Source organism: Kryptolebias marmoratus, linkage group LG8 (assembly GCF_001649575.2).
Source record: "Kryptolebias marmoratus isolate JLee-2015 linkage group LG8, ASM164957v2, whole genome shotgun sequence".
Lineage (NCBI taxonomy): Eukaryota > Metazoa > Chordata > Actinopteri > Cyprinodontiformes > Rivulidae > Kryptolebias > Kryptolebias marmoratus.
In genome coordinates, this window is record NC_051437.1 from 25,999,229 (window position 1) to 26,017,677 (window position 18,449).

Sequence of the window (18,449 nt, forward strand, 5' to 3'; positions counted from 1 at the left end):
AGAAATATAGAAATGGAAAGCACAAGAGCACGCTGACTTTGGTTGTCTCAGAGGAAAACAGGAGGGGGCAGTTAATACTGCCTGGCTGGACTCTCTCTTATTCCTGTCTTAGTCTCATTCTCCATCTTTATGAAGCTCCAATAAGTGACGACCACCAGGGGAAATAAGATGACAGTGCAGAATCCGGTCAGCATCACATTTGCGCAGGCTGTGTCCTCCCTGTCAAAGCACAGGTAAATGCACTGGTAAACTGTAACTGCTGGGTGTGTTTCTGAACATGCTGAAAAACAAACATATGATGGGCTTGCATATTTTAAAATAATCACTTATAACATTAAAAACATTCAACATACACAGTGTCCATATGTGACTTCCTCAGCTTAGCTGAAAGGGAAATAGTGAGTATGAATTAGAATTTTGCATCTCTGGTCTGTGGCAGCTACAATACATATCTCAATACAATGTCAACAATCTAATTCATTAAAGATACATGAGCAGCAAGAACTGATATGATATATTATACGATACGATTCAGCCTTTAATCAAGATACAATGCATATCAATATGAGTTTGATTGAGAGTAAATGCAATATATTAGAACAAAACAAAGAGATGGTCTTATGAGGTCTTATTATAAAATGACCCCTCATAAACAGGTCTTGTTATAAAATTGGAAAACACTTTTATAAAACTTGTCTCACAAATAATAACAAACATGAAAAAAGAGACTTCGTGCAAAATTATTAAACCTGCCAGCAGCAGATGTTTAATAATCTTAGTAACTCAACAGTGAGCAGCAACAAGTATTTACTACATTATAAGACTAAAACACGGGTTAATCTTTTTTTTCTCAAATATTTGTTATTCACATTGCTTTAAGTGCATTTTCAGAGGATTTGCTGTTGTTTACACCGGAGCTGCTGCAGTTCTCCTCCTGAACTTTAGGTGTCACCAAAATGAAAACCAAACAGCTGTCCACTGTAGGAAATGAAGAGACGAACCCGTTCTTCATACACATGTAACTGCATTTTACCTTTATTTTTATAGTGAATGACTCTGTGTAGAAACAAACCTGCTTGCTTACCTTTAATAATTAAATGGGTTGGGTTTTATTGGTACAAAGACTTAATAAACTTATTGCATCTAAATTTAAGCTGCATGGGTAAATGGCAGCTCTACTGATGCAGATGACATCTTTTGGAAAAATCACCAAAATCCCAGTAACATTTTAGTGCATAAACAATTTCTGTACTTAGCTGGGAAAGCATGCTAAAACTAAAATCCAATTAAAAGTATTTTTCTTGTTTTATACTTTGTTTTACTGACTGTATGAATATTGTAGAGGAGGGTAAAGAAGTGACTTCAGAAAAATGCAGGACAGAAATGCCATTTGAAAGTACTTTTTGTCATAAATCAGCAGATTCATAAAAGGCTGGAGTGCTTCTGTACATTTTTTTTTCTTACACAATGCCCAAAACTCATGGTTTACTTTTTCTACTGTCTGACTCTTATGAAAAGTTGTCTGTCACAATTCATCAAAAAGTTAGATCAAGATGGTTCAAAGACAAGTTGGTGGTATTTATTTATTTATTTTTGAATTTACTTTTTTATTGCCATGTCTAACAAAATGTGTTAAACAATTTATGCAACCTTTCAGCTCTTTTGAGCAAAATGTCATTTTTATTTCTTTTATCCTGAAAGCCAAACTTTCTTTAAGGTCAAAAGCATGCAATTGCGGAAGACAACCTTTAGAACTGTTTACAAGATAATTACTGGCAAAAAAAAAAGGCTGATTAAATGTGAGTGGAATTATAGAGAGGTAAGAGAGCTGATTAAAGAACTAAAGCACATATTGAAAATCACAACAAATTTTTGCTTCAGGAACAAATGTGACATTGGACGCCTGCTCAGTGTTGCCGACCTTTTGCATATTTATTATTTTTATTCATATTTTTACTATTGAAAATGGTAAAATGCACACATGCCAAATCAACACAGTCATGTGCAGGAGCATGAAAAGTGTCTGACTTTATGCAGTGGTGACTTTACGTATATGTTGCTTGTTGATCTTGAAGTAATGCATGTTGGTTAGAAAGCTTGGTTGTGACTATCTCAAATGATATCAAAACTTTGCAGAAATTTGATGGTTGCAGTCAAACTAGGTAACATGCTGCAGCTGCTACCCATAAACTCGCCAGATGAGATCAACCTCAGTGAGGTTACTACTCTATTAGCTGACTTGTGCTTCTCTAAAACCGAATGCAGCAACAATCACTTATCAATGTGAACAAATTGCAAACAAATATTTGTTATGCAAATTTTCTAAAACAAAAATCCCTTAGAATTAATAATGAAAGAATGGAAGTTAATCCAGCTGCAAGTATCATGAACATATTTAACATAAATGTTCACTGTGTTGTACTCATGCCCACTGATATCATAAAATAACAAGAGGTGTAAAAAATCTTGACATTTCACCAGTATTTTGAATTGCACAGAAGAGCTGGAAGGTTTAGTATTTGAGAATTCTGCAAAACTTTGACCTAGATGTTGATGTTTACCATGTTTTTATTCATCAGATAAGTAAAATGTTTTTATAGCTCATAAATGTTCAGTTCACAGTTTGCAAAAAACAAAAGTGGACATGTGCACATGCATGTAAATTCAATTTTATTCAAGAACTTTCCACCAGTTAAATAGGTTATATTTGAAAAAAACAATCTACTTTCTAAGACTGAACTTATTTAACATAGACTTTCTTTGCACCATGCTAAATCAGTGAATTCCAGTATAGTATCTGTAAGGACGTTCCTATAAAACTTGAGGACTGATTTTGAGGGCTTCGCTGGCAGATGATGAAGTGCAGACCACCAGAAACTAAAATCCAGTGTCGTATTAGGGATTCAGGTTGTAGCTGAGCTCAAGTTATTTTTTCTTACCAGCCTTAACCCCCTGCTTTGCTCCCAGCTGTTCTTGGAAAAGCTTTCCTCACCTGTCGCCTCATTGGCTGCTGAGCTATCCTCACACTTTCATCTCCCTTTGTCTCACCCAGATGGACGGATGCTTGGGAAAGCTGACAGAAGAGAACAAAAATGACTAGACACACCAGACATTTTACCCCCCAAAACTCCCCAAAAATCGCTTACCTCTTCCTATTTTTCTGTCACTCTTCCACTTCCCCTGTCATCCTTTTATCTCCTTCAACCTCTTATCTATTCCCTTCCTCTCTTGTAGTCTCTCTTCTCACCTTGCTCTGTCTTTTTCTATATCATCTATAGCTTGGCTGCAGGCTGTGCTGCAGAGAGCTTGAGGAATCATCTGGTAGTGAGCAGCACTAAGCCCAGCTTCTGAAAAACATCTCAGCAGTTTGGTGTGGCTTCCCAGTGAAAAAACGATAATAGAAAGAGAAGCTAAATATTTGGCATATGATACTTTGTGCCAGAGAGGCTGCGATAACTAAATTATAGTTTAACTAAGAATGAATTTAAGACAAATTTGAAAAACATTTTTATTTTTTACAGACTATACATTGGGTTTTGTGCAAATTTTCCAGCAAATTTAAAAGGCAATATCCATTTTATTCTAAGTATACAGATTTTAAACTTGAGGTTTTGTTAAGGCTTGATTATTTGATGTGAAGTCCCATTTTCATTTCCTGCTGCTATGAAAGGCGGGCAATAATGTAATTGCCTGTGTGAGTGTTTGTGTGTGTGTACTTGAATGCATGTGCTGAGTTATCTACCTTTTTTCTGGAACTACTGTAGCTCATATCCTAAAATAATAATAAATTGTTGCTTCTCTTAGCTGGTCTTCCCTGTTATCAGAAACTTCTCCAGCTCATGTAACGGTTAACAAGGCCAAGTAGCTACATGAAAAAATCACAAACACATCATCATTTATCAATTCTCTCACAGTTTAGATATTGTTCTAAATATAAAATAATAAATAATAACAATATATTTGAACATTGGTGCAATTAAAAGTATTTACAACTCTGTTTCTTTTTATTTTGCCTCGTTGTTTTAGTCTCCGAAAGTAATCCAGTTATCTGTTTATCAGAAACACATCTACACATTAGGGAGGAGTTAAATAGGTATTAGTTATGATAAAATATGTATGTATATTTTGTTGTTTTAATTAAATTGCAGGTCATGTATTAAAAAACCTTTCAAACACTGCAGATGACTGTAATATTTTATATGTATCCATTTCTTTGTTTGGCAGCTCTTCTGTTTATGCTTCACTGAGGTGAACCTACAACTGGTTTTAAGGTGTTTATTAATTTATCTTCCACTGGGTAGAACTGCTGAGTAGTTTGAACTATTTTCACTCTTTCTATCAAACATTCATGGCACATGCTTAAAGAACTGGCTCAAAATAACTTTTAATTTAAATTTTGATTTGAAAGGGAAAATGTGGTAGGAAACGGATAAATTTTAAGTTCTGACTATATGTCTGACCTAATGGTCCCAAATATTAAAATCCATTTTATTTTACAGAAGTTGGAACTACATGTGTTACAGAAGAGCATTTCATTTAGAGTTTTTCAGTCTAACTGAAAAATTTGTTTGTTTGCAAGACATTCATCCAGGTTATCACTATAAAAAATTTCACAATAACAAATCAACACCTTCCTTTACTTTTTCAAATACTTCATCACATTTCTAATGTGCAAATGTTTATCTGGCTACAAAGTTTTATCATTTGTACAAGTTGAAACCAGGGTTTTCAGGTTCCTTTGCGATCATCAGCATACAGACTGAAAACCTTTGTCAATTTTTTAATTTTTTTATTATTTAAACAAAGTCAAAGCAGGCAACAAGTGTAGAGCCATGTAGATGCTTGTCATTTACTTTCTTCAACACAGAATAGCACCTTCAATACTGCAGGTGAAGCTCTGATCTGTCCATCCCTCTCTTGTTCCATTCTGCCATAACTTGTGATCAAGATACTTAACTCTTCTGCTTGAGGTAGAAAGTCATTCTCAACCTTTTCCACCTTTTTTCCTGCAAACTCTCATCCCTGCCTCTTCATGCTTGCCCAGAGTGAGCTGACAGTCATAGATTAAAGATGGCAGTAGAGCTACATATTCAGCAAAAAGCAAAAATGCAACCCTGAAATGTCCATACCAAACATCCTCCTCACCACAACTGTACCTTCAGATCCTCTTCCATGAAAACCACAAACACAATAAAAGGTAGCCATGGTGGAGTCCAGCTGACTTTGGGAATGAACTTGACTTTGTGAAAAGAATGCAGATACAACTGTTGCTTTGATTATAGACATACTAAACAGCCTGCAGGATCCCATACTCCTGCAGCACTCACCACAAAACCTCTCAGTGACCCTGTGAAAAGCCTTCCTCAGGTGCCGAAACACATGTGGAGTGGAAAATTAAACTCATGATCACCCTCAACATCTCTGCGAGGATAAAGATCTCCCCACTTTTTATGTCCCAAACAAAAGCAGTCCTACTCCTAATGGATCCGAGGTTTGACAGTTAGAACACACTCACATAACCCCTTCTTCCTGCCACTGCACAAGTGTCATCTACTCAAACAAACTGATCAGTCCATGGAAACCAAAGCTCACTTTATGTTAGCATAACATTTGGCTTCGCTTGACTTCCAACCCTATGCCTGGTGGCATATGTCTCAATGTTAGCCCACATTACTTAACAGCTCAGTTGATTCTCTCCTTCACACCTGCTAAGTAAGTTTATTTCACTTTGTCAAACAATCTTTATTCCGCCTTAAATTATTGCTTCTTCTCCAAGCAATCTTAGAACTTTCCTTTAACCTAGCTCCTCTTTTTCATTTTATATTAAATCAGTGTCATGTCTATCATTATTGATGCCTGCTCTGCTCAGTTCCCTGGGGGAATCTTTGCTGCTGCTTTTTGTGCATCAGATCATATAAGCAAATGGAAGAACACGAGAACAGGAGAACAAAGATATACTAGTCCAGCCAAGTGAAACTACCTGCAAATAGAATTCTTCTATGACTAAAGTGGTCTTGACCTACATTTGCTTTGCAGGTCAGGAGCACTGAAAAGTTCCAACGTTATCAAGACTTCACTTTAATGGCTGTTTTTCCACTAATAAAAAGCAGGTATGTGCAGTTCAAGGCATTACAGCTGGCAGGCTGGTTGCAAATTTTTTGCATACAGAGATGATTTTGGTTCCTCTGATAAGGTCAAATCATTCAGACTGTTTATGTCACTGTGATTGCAAAGCAAACACTTCAGCACCTCATCTATCCAGGCACACACTTTTTTTTAACAAAATATGTCTGCCTATACACTATATATATATATATATATGTTTTATCTCACATTCTGTAACAGAATTATGTTTCTGTTGACTGTAGTATTACCACAATGTGAAGGACAAAGTTGAATATTTTAAGTATTGATGGATTTCTCATTTTACCTTTTTAATATTCTAAAAGCTACCAAAAAATTTAATGTTCAACACAGTGGCCCAGACACATAACTATAGTTCAACTAAAACATAATTGACTCCTCTTCTCCTTCTATGAGCCCTATTTAAAACGGGATGGACTGAAAGTTCTGTGGAAGCTGTTTGGCTGGGCTCCTCCACCCCAGCATTTGCAGAAAACATGTCAAAGATCTTTTTTTTCTCATCCCTGAATTACTTCAGAGCTGATCTAAGTAGATAATTGTAGGAAACAGAAAGGTAAGGTTATTGATACTAAAGATAATCTCTGCATACATTTTAAATTTATATAAGATCATGTGGCGGATGACTGCCTGAATGTAGGATTAGTTGGTTGCAGTGAAAAGATGACTTGTGTTCATCTGAAGGAATAGAAAGCATAGATCTCAAAATAAATAGATGCTTAAAACTAATTTAGTAATTTATTTTAAAATTATTAAATACATTTTTAAAATCCATTTATTCAAACTAGAAACCACTAACAGGAACATTCTCAAAATCTGTTGGTTTTTGAAAGATTTTGCTTTAAAAGTTTGGTAAACTTTATTCGCTTACACCTCCTGACATGTTTGTCATCTTGGTTCTCAGGCTTTTCTGGAAGAGTGGATCTGATTATTTAAAAATATTCTGAATTTATTGAATATTCTAAAACTGCTTTATTTTAGCTTGTGTAAATTGGTTGATTGTGAAATTGATTTTGCATTAGTACAAGCTGCATCCTTGAGGGTTTTTTATTCTGTCTTTTTTGGTGGTGGTGGTAGGGGTGGGGGTGGGGGGGTTGTTTGTTGGTTTGCTTCATGAGCTACAATACACAACAGAATCCCTGAGAGTCATTATTTTAGTCATTTAAAATCTTGTCTGAAAGTAAAAGTGTTAAGACATTCACAGCACACGGATCAGAACTGTTAAAGAATCTGTGCTGCAGAGTGTCATCGTGGCTGACACTTTCCTCCCTTGAAGAAACAAATTCTATTGTCTTTTGTACAACTTGGTGCTTGAGCACAACTTACAGCTTCTGTCAGCAGAAAAAAAAAGCAAATACTTGTTTTTGCTGAAATGCACTCAGTTGTGGAGTAAAAATACCACATTATATTTGGAGTTAATGCTATTTTTTTAACTCTCAAAGCAGCTTCAGAAAGAACATATTTTGAAAATAAGGATTAAACGGATAATTCTAGAAGGATGGCGAAAGCCCAATGCCCTTCTGGTTGAGGCACATATCACATGCTTCTAATGCCTATGGTTAGGTTGGTAGCTGGAGGATTTTGTTGCATGTCATATGTAATTTTTGTTTATTCTGTCAAAAAAGTATAAGGGTCATGTGCTGGACTGTTTAAAAAAAACTTTGGTTGGTGAGTGACCATATAGCTACAAAAGGGCTACAGTATTTGAGCACATCTAACAAACAAGTTGAGTATATGATTCAGATTTTAAACCAACTGAAAGACTGAGACTAGCTGTTCGACTCATTATCAGTGATTATGTTTTGCTGAGGTACCCAGCTCTAAGTTGAGACAGAGATGCAAAACAAAAATAAATCCAAGTTTCTTTGAGATCAGTTTTTTTTTTTTCCTTCAGAAGATGATGGAAGCCTGATTTTTAATGTGAAAATCAACTACTCTACAGTATACATGCACTCATACTTTGAATCATTTATACACAGATGGTGTGTGCATCCAGAATTACAGTCCACAGAGCAGCACACACCAGAAGAGAATGTTGTTAGACATGGCTTCATTGCTCCAGACAAGGTCAAGGCACTGAGGGTCTGTATATGTCGCATTGATTATCAGACACTCAGTGTAAACGCAAGCCAACCAGCCTAACAGACCCACAGACGGCAAACTACACAAATAGAGACAGACAGGAGAAACACTGCTGGGTATTTAGCAGACAGGTGTGGCTGTCAAATACTGTGGTTAAAGACAGTAAGTCTGATGGACACGCTGCCAGCAAGGCAAACTAAACACAGAGCAGGCAAATCTTCCTCATTTTGAGACAGTGCAGAGAAGGAGGTGGACAGATGGACAAACTGACACGCTGACAGATAGAAAAATGGTGGCCAGCAGTGGACAGACATGTAAAGAAATAATAAATGATACAATTCATAAAAATTACATGGGTAAATTGGGGCTAAAGAGCTGTCATAGTTGGGTGAATAGGTACAAAACATTAGAATGAGGAGTGTAATTCAGCTGGAAAGTGTTATAAAAAGTTTGTTAGTGGAGAAATATTTACTTTTTAACCAATTAGTCTGAATCAAGCTCCTGCTGTTTTTCTGCAGTGAAACACTTTAGCAAAAATAAAAGGTTTTGCATAAATAATACATTGAGCCGTTTATTAGCGTTAAACAACAAAAAAGCAATGCCTCATCAGAGCCCATTCAATTTGTTGTTACCCTCTACAGTTAAGTAGTCAATGAATGCAAATAAAGAGAAACACGTCTGCATCTGCATGTGGCTCAGCTGATGTCCCAATTCTACATCTGTCAAATTACCTGGATCACTGACGAGTCACTATACTATATTAGATTAAAGATTATAAGCTATTTAAAATTACTTTTGATTAGAACGTATATCACAACTTTATGATCATTTTGACCTCATTGTAATGACACATAAAACTGCAGCTCCTGTATAAGGAAAGGTTAAAACTTCAGTAATCTGCCAATAGTATTATAACTGGTAAAACTTGTTAATGTTTAGCAGGATTTGTAAGTTTTTACTGTTTAAAACAAATAAATTACTCATTGCAGGTAACATTTTACCCATATCTCTGTTAACCACCGCTCAGCTTGATGATGCTAATGTTCTTAGCTCTGTGCATTCACATGTGAAAGTAAAACAAACCCTGACTTCTATCAACATTCTGCTTTTGGTTCTCTAAATCCATTATTAATGCCATCCAACTCAGACTGCTTGTCTTTTCTATTTTGACAAAATTTATTTCACAGCATACTATTTATTATCTATCAGAATTTTTAATATTTTTCGCCATTTATTTACAGCAGTAATTCACAAGTAAAGTCAAAACCTTATTTGTCAAAAATGAAAAAGCAGAAAATATGACACTTAAAAAAATAAAGCTGCAAAAAAAAAAAAAAAACAGAAGCTGAAATATATAAATAATTCTAACACTTGCCAACAACATGGTTAATAAAAGGCTGGCCTTCATATTGTCTGCTTAGAAACAAATTCAAGGCTTAAGCAAATGTTATTAATGTCCTCAGCAGTTTTGGAAGAAGGCATGCTGTTGTGTGTTTGGAAAGGTGAAGAAGGGCAGCTCAGAGTTCTGCTGGAATAATTCAGGTCCTGGCCTTCAGGGATTTAATGAAGTTCATGTCTGTTTAAGCCACAAAGAGAGTCATACAAATTTAGAGAACTAGTCATAACATTAAACCTGATTCAAAGGTTTTTGGCTGCTAAGGTGGGTAAAAAGTGAGCAGAGGTGAGTATGATGTAGTCAGCAAAATAATGTGCACTATCTAGAATACAGTTTTGCAAGTTGTGCACACAAAAATAGGGCTTGATTTTCAAAAACTAGGTTGCACAAAACATGGTCACATGGATCACTGGCCACAAACAGAATTTACTGAGACTGCTACTGAAAATTTGCATATTTATTTCCAGATCTGAGTTGGCAACTAGTCTCCTCCAACTGTCACAACTCAGTGAGATACTTAATGTTTGAAGTCAGTTTGCAAGTTGCCTATTATGAATACAATTTACTCTAAATAAGGTATTTTCTTTATGTCGGAGCCCCTTAACACAAAAAACTGAACTTATCTTGCACTGACTACTTTAGGAGCACTACTGTCCATTCCTAGTTTTAGAATGATAGCAAAAACTTCTCTTGCTGAAGTTATTGGGTTCAAGTTGTCAAGACATGAGCTTTAGTTTGGCAACCTATGTCTTTTTGAAGCAGTTGTGTGTCTTCCAAACCTGACAATACATCTCTTTCCTGTTTGAGCTGTCTGTCTCATGTTGTGCATCTGAGTTCAGATTGTCTATCTCCGTGTTTCGGAAAAAAACAAACCAAAAAAAAAAGAAAAGTAACATTCTGTTTATATATGGATGAAGATGTTTCTGTCTAGGGTGAACATCGCTGACTCACTCAACCAACCACATTTCAGTGATCACACTCCTACATTTAGGTAAAACCGACTCCACATGCACATTAACATGCTTTAAAAATGTCATTTATCAGCCTACATAAAGCAGAAACAACTTGTTACTGACGGACCTTCGATTCAACTCAAATCAGAGTTCATCCCTGACATAAAACGAGCAGAATAGATAAAAGATTTTATAAAAGTAGGCCATGAACTATGAAGTCATCTTGACTGTGTTATGCACCTAATAGTCTTTTGCACAAACAGACAGAATATAGCCGATAGCTAAAAATAAGAATATTTGAGCACCAAACACATGGGGTATGCATATGTATAAAGCATGAGCATTTCTGTGTGGCATATGCCGTGCATGTGGAGAGAGACACTGACTCATTGTCGAGCTTCTCTTTTTAGCCTGGAGCCAAATAGGCACTGCTGGCAGCATTAAGTCTACAAAGGAACATGAGAAACAAGCAGATATATAAAGGCACCACCATATATTAGAGTGTGATGCTTCTTTGCCTTAGTCTGCTGCCACAGGTCGCACCAACGAGGATGGTAGCCAGTACAGGTAAAAAGATTCATCCACAGTTGGGTCACAAATGGTTAATAAATTTCTGTTTGTGCAAAGTACAGTTTAAATAATTTCTTTTACCAGTTCTCCGTGTAAAAAACTGTGATTTTAGTTCTGGCTTTCAGTATACAGGGACTTCCTGTATCTGAGGAGGGTTGAATAAATGAAGGGGTTTGGCACATTCAACAACAGAGCTTTTAATTATTCATTGTGCTGCTCCATTCACTGATGATGTTTTACACACTAAGTCCATTAAGCTTTGCTATCTCAACAAGCATGCAAAAGCCATCTTAATGTATATGGAGTTCACAGAAACAAAAATAGCTTGTTTATCTTTTTATTCTGCTTTTTTTTTTCCTTAAGATGGGGAACCATAGGTGACTCCAGTCTGTGTTGATAGTAGGTTACAGTCATTTAGATTGAACATTAAGCATATAAAAGGTTAAAAGTGCAGTTTGCAAGGTAAATGTGTACTGGGGTCTACTGACTGGAAAGGTAAGAATAAATAATTTTTTATTTAGTTTCTTTTCTTTTCTTTTTTGTAGTTTATTTGATCAATTGATTTTTGCTTAGAGAATAAAAATGCACAGAATCTGGTATAAAGGAACCACATCTGAATCAGATAGTAGAGTTGTGCATTTACTTTATCAACTTTGTAGTGTTAAGACAATGGAATTTGTCACCTTTGTAATAAACCCAAAGGGAATCATAACTCAGTGACTACATCAGCCAGGTGTTATATAAAGAGGTTTGTGAATAGTCCAGTATGATTTGTTTTCATCAGAGTGTGATCATAAAACTGTTTGTTGTATGTTTAGTTTTTAAGGACATCTACAGAGTATTTGGACCATGCAGGGAAAAATGACTGTTTGACTCAAAGACTGTTTGAGGATATTTTTTAAGTTTTGAGATTAAAATGTAAACGTCTAGGGTAAATATATTAATAAATTATTATTACTGACAGAAAAAAGTCACAATTTAATTGACAGAAAAAAAAAAAAAAACTTTTAATGTTGGAAAAACAAAGTAGTGGTTAAAAACGTCTAGAGGAAGTGAAGCCCACTGTGAACCTGGACCCTTTTATTATTGTATCTGATGTTTATGGGCACACGTTTACTAAGTTAACTAAAAAATAACCTGCACTATTTTTAGTTGATCCAGTCCTGCATTAGAACTTACAGAACTTGTTTCAGTCTTTTACAATAAATCTTAAACTCTCTTTAAACATCTGAAATATGTGTTAGTATCTGAATATTCACTCATGATGAACATAGTCGACAATATGATGGGATTTGAAAGATATGGATATTATACACAATTTTCATTTTATCAACCATTGTGTTTGCCTAGTTCCAAAGCAGCAGCATTGCAGCTCTGCTTTAAAATATTGAAACCCTGAGCAGAGATTCATTGGACCTTGGGTGTGTCACAGAATAGACAAAAAATATTTGATATTTTTCAGACGGCTTAAAAGAAAATGTATCATTTCTCTGCACAATGTTGTAAAAAAGTACACACGCTCACATACATTGTTTTCATGTTGCCTTGAAATGATATTCTTACAAATTTTAAATTGGTTTCATACTGTATGCATGCACGGTACAGCTTAAAATAAAGATTTCATTGTGGAAGAGAAAAAATGTATTTACAATCGGTGAAAGATGCAGACAGCATGTGTAAAGTCCACATGGCTGCGGGGGGAGCAGGACTAATGAAGTGCGCTGCAGGCTATGAAAGGCAGAGGCTGGATGGGTGAGTGAGAGTCCAGACAGCGAGAGTTGCAGAGTTCAGAAAACCCTGTCTCTGCTCTTTCTCTGCAGCTTTCGCTCCAGCAAACTGACACCACAACCTCCATGCATTTTTCATGACCTGTGTTGGCTGACAAGCTCTCTCGGCCTCCCTCTCTTCTCCTCGCTTCTCGCTCGCACAGTAACACACAAACAGAATCTCGCACGCCCCACCACGCAGTCTTTCACTCTCAACTAAGCTATCTCCTGAAACCCTCAAAAACCATCAGTCTCACCAATTCACTCCCTAATTCAGAATGGCGTTTCATTCTGAGACGACAGCGAAGGCAGAAAAGATACTGAAGTGGATGAAAGAGAGTAGAAAATGAGAGTGAATGAATCTAAAAAGAAGCTCTGCAAAGCATGACATTTGGCATTTAGCTTATCGATAATAGCTACTACGCTGCTATTTTGCCAAAGAGTAACACTGTGCATGTAATGGGATTGTGGGAATACAAATATACTTTCTCAGGATACCTTATCACAAAACATTAGCATCTGAATGTTTTGTTTCTTTGTATCAACTTAAGTTACTGGCTTAATGTACACCTTTTGTAAAATAAACTTGTTTGATTTCATTTTGGTTTATGAACACAATTTTTAAAGTTAGATAAATTGATAAAACAACTAAGAGGCAAAATTTGCAAAAATGCTGGTTGTGGCAAAACGAAGCCAAAAGTAGCAAACATCTAGCTCAAAGGTAAAGGTAACAAAACATTAGGGAAAAGCTAAAAAGGGCTTTAGAAGATAAAAAATACAGCAAGTATGCTAAAGTTTTCAAAGGAAACAGTGTTTCTGAAGGAACTGAAGAAATCTCAATGTATTTTAATAAGGACATTTTTGTAAATACCATTTCATATTTTAAAATGTATAAAAAAAAAGCTCATAGCATGGAAGTTTTAATATATGAACGTCTAAAACAGCAGAACGTATGCTGAGGTAGTTAGATTCCAAAAACTGCACAGAAAAATATTGAAGAAATTGAATACAGAGAAACAGGATCAGTATTCAATTCACACAAATAAACTTTTCTGTTCAGTTAAAAGACAGTTCTGCTTCTTTATTTGCCCTTTATTTAACCAGGAAGTCTCTTGGGGTTAACGTCTCTTTTTCACGGGAGACCTGGTCAAGATGGCACACCATCACAAACTTTCAAAGTGACAAGCTAAAACTACAAGCTACATTATTCTCATGGCCCAGTAAATATGTCTTCTTTTTCAGGACTTGTCTTTTAGTTTGTGTTGACTTTTTACAGGTGTTTCTCACATTTTGTTGTGTTCTAAAACATTCTGTTTTTGTCCATCGTAGTTGGTGGTATTTCTTGCTTTTAGGTTCCATTCTATTTCGTTGCCCTAATTGGTCCTGTTTTGCCTTTTTCCATTTAAATACCTCACTCTTTATCTATTCATTTATTCCCCTTCTTTCAGCGGTGTTGTTTGACCCTTTTAGGTAGATTTAGGTTTCTTGACAGCTCCTTTTGTTTACCCTTTTTTTTCTTCAACTAAGTTCCATTATCCTGTATCTGCCAGCCCTTCTCTGATGACTGCATTTGCCTTTCCGTTGGGGAACATCCCACATTCAAATTGTCTCATACTTTCTAAACCACAGCTTCTTCACTAATAGTTTATAATTTACTATCTCTTACTTTCCACCATAACTGCTGTGCATCTGAAATATAACTTAGCTTTAACAAACTTAAAGTTTTTACCTCCTTTTCGGGTAAAGTTGCTGATAAAGTCAAAGGGTCTCTATATTCCGGCATTTATAAGTAATGCACTTGTGTTACAGTTGAGAAATTGGCTTCAGTCATATGCAGCACTGCTTACTGAACAGGATCAAATGCCTTGAAGCATGATGTGTCTCTCAGTGTCAAGATGAACTCTGAATCTGCTGCAAACTGAAAACCGGCTCGGCAGCAGAAGAGCATATCAAGGTTTTTGTTTTTGGTGTTTTGTAATGCAAGTTAACATTATTTCTATTGGGGAAAAAAAATATATAATATGATGTTTGAGAATTAGTGAGATCCAATCAAATGCAGACATGGTTCTTGACTTTAACATCATTTAAATTTTGCACTGGTTTTAGTCTTTTATTTTTTGACTGACCCATTCAAAACAGTATCTTGATTTTTACTTTGGTAATAATTAGTCAGTTAGCATGGACAGGTTGCTGGGGAGGTTGTAAATTTACGACAAAATGAAATAATTTGAAAGGAAAAAGAAATTCTGGGAAATTTAATGTCACATTATTTTTACCATTATGATCAGGTTCTGTACCTAAGAGTTCAGGGAACAGGACATGTGTTTGCATTAAAACTATTTTGTTATGGTTTTAGTTGCTAAGTCTAAGCTTAAAATACACAAAGTAAGCTTTATCATGAACAAAATATGCCTTGATATCTCCATAGGTTGAAATCTTGAATTTTTAAAAGATATCTTGTAGATACACATTTCCAAATTCAGCTATGTCTTCATTTCAAACTGTTTCATTATCTTTAAAGATACATTTTAGTTTATTGAGTAATGGTCTGTCAAATAGTTATCAGTAGTTGGTACCCTATCAGCTGTGACATCAGTCATGGAGCACAGTATGGAGCCAGGCAAAGTTAATGACTAGCCAATCAAAGGCCTGTTTTATTTATTTATTTGTTTATTTATTTTTAAATGCTTATAAAACTTTTTTTTTTTTCAAAAATTACATTGCCATGTGAAAGAACGCAATATTAGCTCAAAGTAAATAGTGTTCTGAGCATGGACTGTTGTATATGCTGAGAAAGTAAGAGAAAGTAACATGGATGGTATTTTGTTGAGAAAACAATAACAAACTAAACAGGCAGTGTAGAAGTTTAATATGAACTAATGTAGTGTTTTTTCACATCGGCATGCTGTTTTTGAGAAAGTTGTTTTTATGAGCCTGAAAAATAATTTAAAAAATGAGCACTCGCTTGGTTAGTCATTAGACTAGTCTGGACAAAGATTTCTGCCCTTTTCTTCATTCTTTGTTTTCTATTACTAATATCACAACTGATTAGATGCGCACTACTGATAACTGTTTGAGAAAACATCATTTTAATATTGGCCAGACTATCCCTTTAAGATTTTCTTCCAGGTTCTAATTGGCTATTATTATTGTATGAATTATATCTCATGTTTTAGAAATTTGACATATTTTGAATACCAAAAAAGCTATGGCAGATTTTGAATGGTTTTATTTGTTTGATTGCAATCAAATAGGATGCTTTCATGGTAGTGATTGTAATCAAAGATTTCATGCAAGCTGCAGCTTTGAGATTTGAGTTGATTTTGATGGTAAAGATTTTCCTTTAATTGCTCCCCTTTATTTTAGTAGCAGTTAGTTTAGCTCCCCTCTTACAATTCCTTCCTGCTTTTTTTTCAAACTGAAAGCATTACGACTGAAGTCCGCTGCTTTTTAAAAAATATGTTAATTTCCAACTAAGGGTGTCGCAGTTAGCCTGACTGATTGGATAAATATTCTTGTTTTTACCTTTTATAATGGGGGGTTGACTCCTTAAATGCTGGTTCCATTCACCCGTTCAAAAGATAACTGCAATAATTTTCTTTTACTTTGTAGGTTTGCAGGTCTCACTGATAGTTTACTTTGTCAAATGTGTTGTACACACGAAAGCCTTCCCTCAGTGCTCTGTTCTGTGTGTACCGTGCCTCTTGTGTCAGACGATATAAACTGTTTTTGTTACTGCAGAGACCCTGATACACCTGGTCTGCCTGCACGTCTCTCTCCAAAACACACTTACAGATAAACATAATCTTAGTCATTTCCCCCCCCATCTTAAGGCATCTCCACCGTTGAGTTTGGCACATATCACACTCCTGTAAGCAAACATGCAGACACAAACACACATACCCAGTCACTCATTACCCCCCACTTCCAAACCATAATTCGTTTCACCTCATTCGGTGCACGTCCTTTCCTCTCCCCCTCTATTTCTAAAGTCCCTCTTCTCTCCCTGCTCTTGCCTGATCAAGGGTCAGTTTGCAGAGTCCCCATTAGTCACGTCTCATTTCTTCCCAGCACCCTTGCTGTGATCCAGGGTCAGGGACTGCCCGGCAGCCATTTCCCCTCCCTACCAGAGCTTGGGTGTTCTGGCTGACCCTACCTCTTATCTCTGTTAAGTCAGACACTCGCTGGCGGTGGTCCTCTCATCGTCTATCAGCCTCTCTACTCTTCCTGCTGTGAAGAGCACACATATACAGGTGTAAGGACTTCACATATACAGACTTTCATACACACACATGGAATTAAAGGCATACCGGTTTTCTCAAAGGTTTTTTGGCTTTATAGGATGTACAATTGGTGATAATAATAAAAAAAAGTGTGTGTGTTTGTGGTGTTTTTTTTCTTTCTTTTTTTGTATAAGCAAAACGGTCATCTCTTGTGATTTGTCTGACAAAGCTTGGTAACAGAGGTGGTATAGTTTTCAGTAATAGTCAAGTATCAAAGTACACACCTACAATATGCCAGACTCTACAGACCCGGTCGGTTTATGTGCACGCTTTTTGAATTAAACTGCTTTGTTCCCACGCCACCAACTTGTTAAAACTGCAAGGGAGATTTTTACTGACAGCACAACAAATCAATACTGGTGCATGTGTCCCAGTAAAACAGGTTGGGAGATGCCAGTGGAAGAGGCAATGGATTTTATTGTCAGAACTTACATTACTTTTGAGATTTTTTTTTTTCATTGGTCAGCAGTTTGCTGCTAAAATGAGCTAATTAGTTCAATTAACTGATTATCTTTTTTTATGCAACACAAGTCCTAGTTTAAATATGATATGTGGTTAAAAAATATTTGAAAGTGAAGTTTTAGCAGAAAACTAATGACAGTTCTGATTATGTAATTAGTTATTTGAAATGCAACAATAAGTACCTTTTAGCAAACTGATTTTTTTTAGGGTTGTAACTAAGTTAGATGACAAGCCACATGAAAATGTTATTTCGGCCAATTTGATGTTTCCTGTCATATTCTGAACAAGATCAGTATGAACCTGCATTGTTCAAAAATTCTGGATCCACTGGTTCAGTACAGACCTCTGGTATGCTTTTTAATATAAATCTATTTTTAACCTTTGAGAAATTTGGCTCACGGACAGAACATATGACCAGGCAGAGATCACAACCTCTGCTAGATCTTTTACAGTATTTTATAGTCCGAACAAAAGAGGTCCAACTCAACACCAACACCTGAAAATGACTCTTTCTTGCAAACTCAACTCTTTATCAAGTTTCAAATGGTTTTATGTAAACTTATAAACAGACAAAGTGTATCTACTATACAAGATCCTTGGAGGAAATAAAGCAGTTTATAAAAAACAAAATATCCTGGTGCCCAAGAACTAAATATTTTTGTTGTTTTTTCTTCAGTTTTTGTTCAGTCCTCCTCCAGGGTGGACCTCCTCCTCCACCAAGCCAACATCAGATGCTGGTGGCTAAACTTATTCCACTCCGTTCAGTACTTTATTGTGTGACTACTGAATGTTACGA